The 9,910-nt window shown below is 47.1% G+C and overlaps 1 long non-coding RNA gene across 1 annotated transcript; it reads right to left on the bottom strand.

Annotated features, from left to right (window-relative positions):
• Positions 1 to 6,007: 6,007 nt before the first annotated feature.
• Positions 6,008 to 7,806, bottom strand: LOC146058934 (uncharacterized). The gene is made up of 3 exons (XR_014470048.1): positions 7,462 to 7,806; positions 6,324 to 6,436; positions 6,008 to 6,160 (listed from the first exon to the last, which is right to left on the bottom strand). It is a non-coding gene; the product is annotated as an uncharacterized LOC146058934 (long non-coding RNA).
• Between the last annotated feature and the right edge of the window lie 2,104 nt (positions 7,807 to 9,910).

The raw sequence follows: 9,910 nt of genomic DNA, 5'->3' as shown, positions 1-9,910 counted from the left end.
GAGAGTCGGCAACCCTGCCCTATCCCCTTTATTTTCCTCTATTTTTTTTTTACAGTTTTTCCCCCTCATTTTTCTTACTTATCTCCCATTAAGTTTATCTGCCAGGGCAGTTGTCTGAGTTAAAAATATACTAAGTGAGAAATTACAAAGTGGGAATGAATTACTCTTAAACAGTTAAAAAACAGTTATCCTGCATGAATTCCCCTGAATATGAACTGATTATCTGTTTCCCTCTCTTCTCACTGGTACACGTTTGTCAGGCCTAAAAGTACCAGCAGTCTGCTCTGCATAAACTCCTATGAGGTCTTGCAGTAATTATTCCATGTATGTGAATTATATTTGTCAGCACTACAAGTACCAGCAGTCTGCTTTGCATAAATTCCTGTGAGGTCTTGCAGCAATTATTCCATGTATGTGCATTACATTTATATCTTGAAATCACCATACCTCCCAACTGTCCAATTTTATTTGGGGCGGTGATGCCTGTATCCGTCAGTGTCCTGCAGCGGGGGGAGGGGGGGCAGTTGGGAGTCGCCCCAGCCTGAAGGGAATAGACGCTGTTTGCAATTTTTTTTGAGTATTCTTTGTTGAGAATGATTTTTTGTGGTATTCATTGAAAATATTTTTTTGTGGTGTCCCCTTCAGTCACCTGCATCATGATTGGGACATGTGAACCTTTGCAATTAGTTTTTTTCTATTCATATAATTTGGGCTTAGATGCCCATTTATATACATTAGTGTCAACCCAGTATATGTGGACTGGCATTTTGAACAAGGTAACATGTGTCCCACTATTTACATAAAAATTGCGATTCATTCTATATTCATTATTCATCTCCCAACACTTCTTACATAGTGGGAGTACACAAGGCCGAGGACACAAACGGCGATTCCATCCGATGCCCCTCAAACTCCAATCACAGCAGTTAGACGCAGTAAGCAGCAGTGGCAGTGCCTAACATGCGTGGAACGCACACTTCCTGATGTGCTGCGTTCCAATGACGGAGATTGTCGAGGCGGGGTGATGTCATCAGTGATGGACGGTGGGCGTGCGGCGCCAGGGCTGCGGGGATTGCACTGTCTTGTTACATGGTATAAAGGTAAGACTGTTTTGTATATTCTCTGTCCCTGACGAAAAATCTTTAATAAGATTTGAAACGTTGGCAATTGATACCACCAAAGTCTGGACTTTTATTTACGCTATTGAAATCCTTGGAGTGCCATCCATCTGCCTGCACCTATCTTTGACCCTCACGGAAAGGCACCTGGGTATTATTTTGAGAAGACAGGAGTGCCGCTCATATCCATTACTATATATATATATATATATATATATATATATCTTTTTTTTTTTGAACACAGGCTAATTTATGTCCTTTGATTAGCTGGTCATGTGACCTCAGCTGTAGTCTCTCCAAATCAGACCTGATATATATCTGCACATACAGATGGAGCAGGCCATCGCCAGCCCCTGCCAGCGTCTGGCTCTTGCCAGCGTCTGGCTCTTGCCAGGGGCGCGCGAGCATGAGATGCTCGCACGTGACCTGTGGCTATGGAGCTGGCTCCGCCGCCCGCTGCCTCCCCTGGTGCCCCTCGCTGCCCCGTCGACCCCCCCCCCATCCCTGCCCGTCTCCCTGAAGAGGAGACGGGCAGGATGCCGCCGCGGCACCATTCTGAACCTGGGATGCGCGTTGGTCAGATGGAGCGCTTCTGCACCGGCGATCACCAGCGCAGGCATGCTGGTGATCCCCAGCCAAGGATCAGAGGCGCTCCATCTGTAGATGGCAGTTGTCTGAGTTAGAAATATACTAAGTGAGGAATTACAAAGTGGGAATAAATTACTCTTCCACAGTTAAAAAATCTGTTGAAAAACATTGATCAACATCAAGCAATTTAATTCCAATATTTACTACACTTCATTACTATACTTATCCATTCTACTTAACCCTGTCTCTAACACATAGATGGAGCGCCTCTGATCCTTGGCTGGGGATTGCCAGCATGCCTGCACTGGCGATCGGTGGCGTAGAGACGATCCATCTGACTGGGACGCACGTGCGTTCCAGTTTCAGGATGATGCGGTGGCATCCTTCCCGTCTCCTCTTCAGGGAGATGGGCAGGGATAGGGGGGACGGCGGGGTGGCGAGGGGCCCAGGGGGAGGCGGCGGGCGGCGGAGCCAGCTCCGTAGCCATGGGACACACGTGAACATCTCATGCGCGTGCGCCCCTAGAATCGCCAGCCCCTGCAAAGATGGAGCCTGCTCCATCTGTACACACAATCACATCATACTCACCAAACTGTTACTTTTAATTTCGTTTCAAGGAATTCTCACCAAACTTCAACCATCCTATAATGTCACCACTCTGTGCACGTTGCCTCATCTATTATTCACTTTCCTCTTATAAACACTCATGCGCTCTTACTTCTCTACATGTACTTTCACATCCACATCCAACCATCAATATAAAAAAACCACAGACATCCACCTATATCTATCTCTCCTTTCTAATCTGGCCTTTATTAAAATCTGATCGCAGTACAAATTTGTTCTCAAAATGGGCAAAACCATGTGCACTGCAGGTAGGGCAGATGTAACATGTATAGAGAGAGTTAGATTTGGGGGAGTTATTTTGTTTCTGTGCAGGGTAAATACTGGCTGCATTATTTTTACACTGCAATTTAGATTTCCGTTTCAACACACCCCACCCAAATGTAACTCTCTCTGCACATGTTACATCTGCCTCACCTGAAGTGCACATAGTATTGCCTATTTTGAGAACAAATTTGTACTGCGAACAGATCTGAATAAGGACTCTTATTAGCTGGTGACATATCACCAAACCCAGGCCCCAACCACCTGTCCCACTCAGATGTAACTGGTTCTTTGCCTTATAGAAATTCAGCTAACCTCATAAATATCACATCACACCAAACAACTTAAATGTGTCCTATTGATTGCACTCTCTGTTTGCAACAAATTAACATCCATCCACAACCTCTTTATCTCTCACAACCTATCTCTCTCTCTTTAACCTGCTGGATATTACAGAAACCTGGCTCACACAATCAGAAACGGCCTCGCCTGCAACACTGTCACATGATGGTTTCCATGGTGGGGTAGGTACATTACTGTCCCAATCCTTCACATACTCCGTTCTACTACCAGTTTCTTCGCATCATCTGAAGTTCAGGCTAGGATTTTTTCCCCTTTCTCTCTGCGTGTTGCTGCTATCTATTGCCCACCTGGGCTTCCCAAACCTCAATTTCTGGAAGATTTCTCTGCCTGGCTCCCCCTCTTCTTATCCTCTGACATCACCACCATCATCCTGCTATTGACAGTCCACCATCTCTGCATGCTTCCAAACTCCTCTCTCTACCCTTCTCTCTCGGCCTCTTTCAATGGTCTGACTACTCTACTCATGAGGAAGGCCACTTCCTTGACTTTGTTTTTTCACCAGGCTGTGCTCATTCTCTGATTTTACTAACACTTTGTGCGCTCTGTTGTAATGTCTGCGCGCATGCTCGGTGAGTTGTGTGCACGCGCACATCTTAGAGGGAACATTGCCTGTGGTGTCCTGTTATTATACAGGGGGAGCAGCCTGTCGTGGTGTTATTATCTTTTTTTTATTAATACATATTTTTTTACCGAAAAACCTCCATTTTAATGATGCGCTGTTACTTATGGGCCAGTGCTCTGGACTTGCCCCCCAGGCTAAAAGTTGCCAGCCAGCCCCTGCCCTGAGGCCTAATCCCCCCCAGTAGCCTAACACACCCAACATATATACAAACACTGTAACACACCACTCGCTCTTACCTTTAAACCATCCGCAGAGTGCAGTCTCACTGCCTGTGTGGGCCTGGAACTCCAGCAGCCTCTCCTCTGTGTCCCCTCCCTAGCAAATTCAATAGCAGGAAGCACTGAACTCACTGAAGCAGCAGCTACATAGCTCCGCCCATTTAGCCACGCCCCGATGGGACCCATGTAGCTCCACCCACCCGCCGAGCAGGAATGCTGGGCGTCTGTAGGGGGAGGCTAGGGGCTGAGATAAGGATGGCCATCCTTGCCATTGCCTGTGGGCCAATCAAAACACGGGGCGGGACTTTGCGGGTGTCGGGGGCAGAGCTATGCTCTCTGTCCCGGCAATTTGAAGAAAAAAAAACATTGTTTTGCTGTTCCATCGATGGAGGGAAACCATCTGGTTCTCCCCCATCAATGGCAAAAGTATTTGACATCGGCCATGAGCCATTGATGATTTTGAATCGATGGCCATCCCTACACTGAGTGCTGCTAAGGCCAGTGAGAATCCTGGAAAACGTGAGAGCCTCCTGTCCTGCTGCTGCTCCTGGAGGCTGTCACATATTCTCACCCCACACAGTGCTGACACCTGACAGTGAGTCTCCTCGGGAGCAGCAGCAGCCGGGTATGTCTCAAGACCCAACCCGCCACTGATGGGGAGCCTGTTTTGGGGCGTAATGTCGCATGAAAAGTGCGATAGATGGCGATAGACGGTGATATGGTGCGAATTGAGTCGATGTAATACGCCATAAAAGTGCGATTTCCGGGTTAGGTCATGTGCATATTTGCGGCCAACCGGAATGCGATTTACACCAATACACCTGATCAGCCCATACAACATGCTAACCTATTGGCCCACCTTAGTCCCTTGCAATACGCATCACACCCCCTATATAAAGGGGCGCAGACGCCATTTTACCCTTTGAAAGGGAGTAAGGCGTTTGAGATGGAGAGGAGAGGTGGATTGGTAAGGTGCAGAGGAGGCAGAGGGACAGCCAGCTTGGGCCCAAATACCCCAACCACTGGGAGAGGTAGGGGAGTGAGAGGCAGCACTGCCAGAGGCAGGACAGGGAGAGCCAGCATGCTCCCAGCAAGAGCTGCGCCAGGGAGAGGCCACATGGTGGAAGCTGAGCAGGTGGCTATGGAGGATGAGGAGGAAGCAGGCACAAGCCATGTGTCCTCACAGGAGGAACAGAGTGCCAGGCACACAGAGGAGGAGCTGCAAGAGGGTGATTTTTCAGAGGTGGACTGGCCTGTGCAGGAGGCAGATTAAGCAGACTTGGAGGTGCTAGGGGAAGAAGCAGGACAGGAGGAGGAGGAGGAGGAAGAGGGTGAGGCTGAAAATGTGGAGGAGGAGGAGGATGATGCAGCTCGTACAGCTAGTGGGAGGAAAGTCAGGTTCTCATATGAGGAGAATATGGCCCTGGTGCGTGCACTCTTGCCCCTGTATGACCGCCTACTTGGTCCTCACAATCACTGCACAAGTGTGGCAAGAAAGAAGGGGATGTGGGACAATATCACCTCCGCGGTAAATGCAGTTAGCACACACAAGAGGAGTGTGCGCAACGTCAAAAAACGATATAATGACATCAAGCGCCTCCTCAAAGCCAAGCTTGCCCTGGAGAAGAAAGAGGCCTTTCGCACAGGAGGTGGCCCTAGGCAGGAAGTCCGCTTTTAGGCCTATGAGAGGCTGCTACGCCGAATCATCTCACCGGAGGTGCTTCCCGGCATCCACATTGCCGACACAGACAGGCCCCCCACTCCACCGCCAACTGGTAAGTGTCCACACATGTCAATTTAACATTTTGCTATGTCATGTGCGCATGCTATTATGGTGGTATGCTTTATGTGTCCAAAAGATTGCTGTGTGTGGAACTACATATCCCAGCAAAATCACATTTTGCTAGGTTGCATTGCTAAATAATGGACTGTGCATTTTGCTGGGTTATGTAGTTCCACAGATCCAATTAATGTGTGCTGTCCTAATCACTGTAGGGCTGCAGTGTACTTGAGTGTTAATCCATATCAATCCTCTGGGTAGTTGGAAAAGCACTTTACAGTCACTTTTACATGTGTAATCTGCTGGTCTTTCCTGTTATTAGCAAGTGGATTAAAAATATCGTTCACAGTCATAATACTGAAATAACCGCTTCAGTTCAAAGTCATCACATTCCTTATGTAATCATATCAGAGTAAAAATGTTTGATTTTGGTAAAGTTTTTATCAGCATATTTGAAAAAGTGCCAGTTAGGTGCAAATGATCATTATGGAAAATGTCTTCTTCTTTCAAACAGCTCCATCTCTGGAGTCCCAGCCTGCTGTTGAGCAACATCAGCCACATCCGATTGTTCACACTGTCCAGTCTGCAGGTGAGATATCATACTGTTACACAAACACATTGCACATTTCACACATGGCTGGCCCCACCACAGTAGCCTGTGCCAATGCATAATGCATGAGCAACACCTCACCATTCCAACTAAGGTAACATGACCCACCATACACCAATCTGCATAACATACTTACCACTCTTTTCTCATTTGTAGGACCTTCACAACCGATGCCTGAACCTACGGATCCCATGCAAAATATGGACGACATGAGTGAAATCATCCTTGAGACGGTGCCATCGTTGGAACCTGCACAAAACCAAGCACACCCAGTCAATGAGGCCCCCTATACGCAGTCACATAGGCAGCAGCCCCCAATCATTGCAGCCACCAACACCCCCACTAGTGCGGAGGAGTTGGCGCAATCCATCCATCTTTTCAAGGGGAAACAAATAGCTTTTATGGAGGTGCAGCCCACCCAACTAGAAACCATTAAGGGGTATGTGCGTAACATAGCTCTGCAAATGAGACAAATTTCTCAAAGTGTGCGGGCTAATGTAGGGACACAAATTCGTCTGGTCTCCACATTAAACACACGCTTATCAGAAATTGGCCAAGCCATTCAGGGCCAAACTACTAATTTTAGAGCACTAAATGCCAATATGGTTGAACAGACCCAAGCTATTAATGGGCAAACAACTGCGTTGATGTCCCTACAAACGCAACTCAGCCTCAGTGCAACTAGTTTGTTAGGTCAGCACCAAACCACATCTACCCAAAGTAGTAGTGTGTCCTCCACACCCAAGAGTGGGTCCCCCACGGCGTAGTGTCCGTACTAGGGGTGGTGGTGCCACTAGTGGTAAGGGTGCTAATACCCGGCCTGTAGTCAAAAATGAATAATGTTGTTTGCATTTACATGTGTATCATGTTCTTTCTTTTTTTCCTTCACTCATGCAGTGAATGTTCATGTCAAATTTTTATATGGTATGGGCTATGCCTAAATGTTTCTGCAAGTAAAAATTATTTGCATCCAGCAAACTTGTTGTCATTCTTTACAAATGATTACCCACACTGTTCTATTATGTATTGTCAACTAGTGACATTTTAGCAGACACGGGACTTTGGGTTGTGTGTGCTTATTTGTCATGGAATTTTAAGGAAATAGTCACATTTGAAGGGGATAAGCATTGGGAATTGCATGCTGTATGTAGGCGCCACTTGTTTTGCTACATTTCAACCACCTCAGATCAATGATCCATGTCACCTCCATCCATTAAGCCTATGTTAATTTGTATTTGCAAACATTTTTACACACAGAAAACTACAGTACTTACTTGACATTGTTATAGGTGTTATCATGTTGCCAGGCATAAAGTATGCTGTGGTGGGGTATCTTGCAGGTGTTGGCCATTATTGTTGGTCTGCTTCTGGGCAATTAACATGGACAGGGAAAAATGTAATGTTAACAATGTATGTGTGTTACAGGTTCCCCTTTACTATTCATTGTACACACAAAAATTACCTGTGAAATGCTGAAGGATCATCTGTGTACGAACCACATCCCCCCTCCGTGTACTTCGCACTACAACATCATTAGTTTGAGCTTCCTGCACGACTGCTGCAGTGGCCACATCTACATAATTTGGTTGACCCAAAGCTATGTTATGCAGCATGCAGCAAGCCTGGACAACCAAAACCATTTTGGCAGGGTGGTATAGCAGTGTACCTGCTGACCTGTCCAAACACCAAAATCTGCTTTTCAACACCCCAAAGGTGCGTTCCACTACATTGCGGGTAGCAATATGTGCAGCATAGTAGCGGTGCTGTGCAGGGCTTTGTGGGTTCCGCAGAGGTGTCATCGAATGACACCCATATCCTGAGTCACCTAACATGTAAAGGGATTTGTGTGGTCACATATCATGTGGGTAATTTGCACATAATAGTAGCAGCCTATACTATATTGTTTGGGCTAGTATAAACAATGGGAAAGACATAGGTTAGCAAACATCATGTAAACAGTGGTAAGTGACTTACCAAGTAGCCAGCCCTCTGGCATGGTGTGGTTGTGGAAACGGTCCCAGAGAGCTGAGTGCCGCAGGATATAGGCATCATGGCAGTTCCCGGGATAGCCTGCAACCACACTTAGAATTCTGAGGTTGGCATCGCAGACCACCTGCACATTGAGGGAATGTCTGCCCCTGCGATTCACATAGACATGCTCCCTCACGAGCGGGGCCCGAATCCCAATGTGGGTGCAGTCTATGGCTCCCAGCACATTTGGAAATGCTGAGAGCTGATAGAATGCCACCTTCAGGTCCTGCCACTCGGACTCACAACGTGGGAATGTGATATATGTGCGCCACAGCTTCTTTAATGCATTTAACACTTGAGAAAAATGTTTAGAGAAAGTGGCTTGTGACACCCCCAAGGCCCATAAGCTCACAGACTGAGTGGAGCCTGTGGCAAACAAGTGGAGGGCACACATTAATTTCAGCAGCCCAGACACTGCATAGTTGGCCCCCCCACAAGGGTCCAAATCATCTCTCACCTGCTCATATAAGTTCAACAGGTTCTGTCGGTTCAACCTAAACATGTCCACCACCTGCTGATCAGAGAGGGAGTCCAGGTACACCCTAGCACGGTACCGACGAGAAGCACGGAGTGGTCAGGGTACCTGGATCTGGTGGGCAGCATCATCCCTCCTGCGTAGCTCCTCCAAACGCCCCAGCTCACACACACTAGCACCTCCAGTCCACTCTGCAACATCTCCATCTCAAACAGCCTCACAGGTGTCCATAATCATGTGGGGGTATATGTAGGTGAGTTAGTAAGTGCTATGTGGGTCACCTGTGAGAGATTTAACCTTTTCTACGCTCAAACGCTGGCGATTTTTATTACTTGGTCTATTTTTTGGGGTGGGGGAAAAATCGCATTTTGCTGCCGATTTCCAAATGTGGCAGACATTAAATTAGCGATTTGTATCTTTTTCAATGGGAAAACATCTGGATGCGATGTTGTAAATCGCCACTTCAGAAAGTGCGAATTAGCGGCAAAAAGTGCAATTTATGCTGCAAATCGCCACCCATTAAGTAGTCGATTTGGGAAAAAAATGAAAAAACGGCCGTTTTTGCGATAAAAATCGCCAAAAACCCAACATCGATCTCTAATAAATGTCACCCAAGAGCTAGCTAGAGCCATTTAGACACACTGCACCAGCTAGAGCCCCTTAGACACACTATGCCAGCTAGAGCCCCTTCAGACACACTGCACCAGCTAGAGCCCCTTAGACACACTGCATGATTGCACATTGTGCCACACACCGTAATGCCAATTACATATTGTGCCACATACTGTAATGCCCATTACACATTGTGCTACACACCGTGATGCCCATTACACATTATGCCACATAAGTGCCGCTTACCTACATGCTCATTGCTAGGGGTTTCTTGCTAAATGTTAGGGTTTATATGCTCAATGCCAGGGGCTTCATGCTCGATGCCAAGGGGTTTCATGTTTATTGTCAAGGAGAATTACATGCTCAATGCCACAGTGTAATTAAATGCTTGTTGCCAAGGGGGATTACATGCTCATTGCCAAGGGGAAGTGATATGCTCATTTCCACGGGGAGTGAAATGCTACCACTCGTGGTAATGGGGACAGCCGCTAGTCGGGCCGAATTGAAAGCTGTGACAGTCGGACAAAGAGTGGTGGGCTGTCTGGATGTATTCAGTGCAAGTCTGCGGCTATTTGAAATCTCACACTGGCTCGTGAACCAATTGA

This window comes from Crinia signifera, chromosome 2 (genome assembly GCF_055691185.1).
Source record: "Crinia signifera chromosome 2, ASM5569118v1, whole genome shotgun sequence".
Lineage (NCBI taxonomy): Eukaryota > Metazoa > Chordata > Amphibia > Anura > Myobatrachidae > Crinia > Crinia signifera.
The sequence above is the reverse complement of the archived record's forward strand: the minus strand, read 5'-3'. Positions and strand labels throughout refer to the sequence as shown.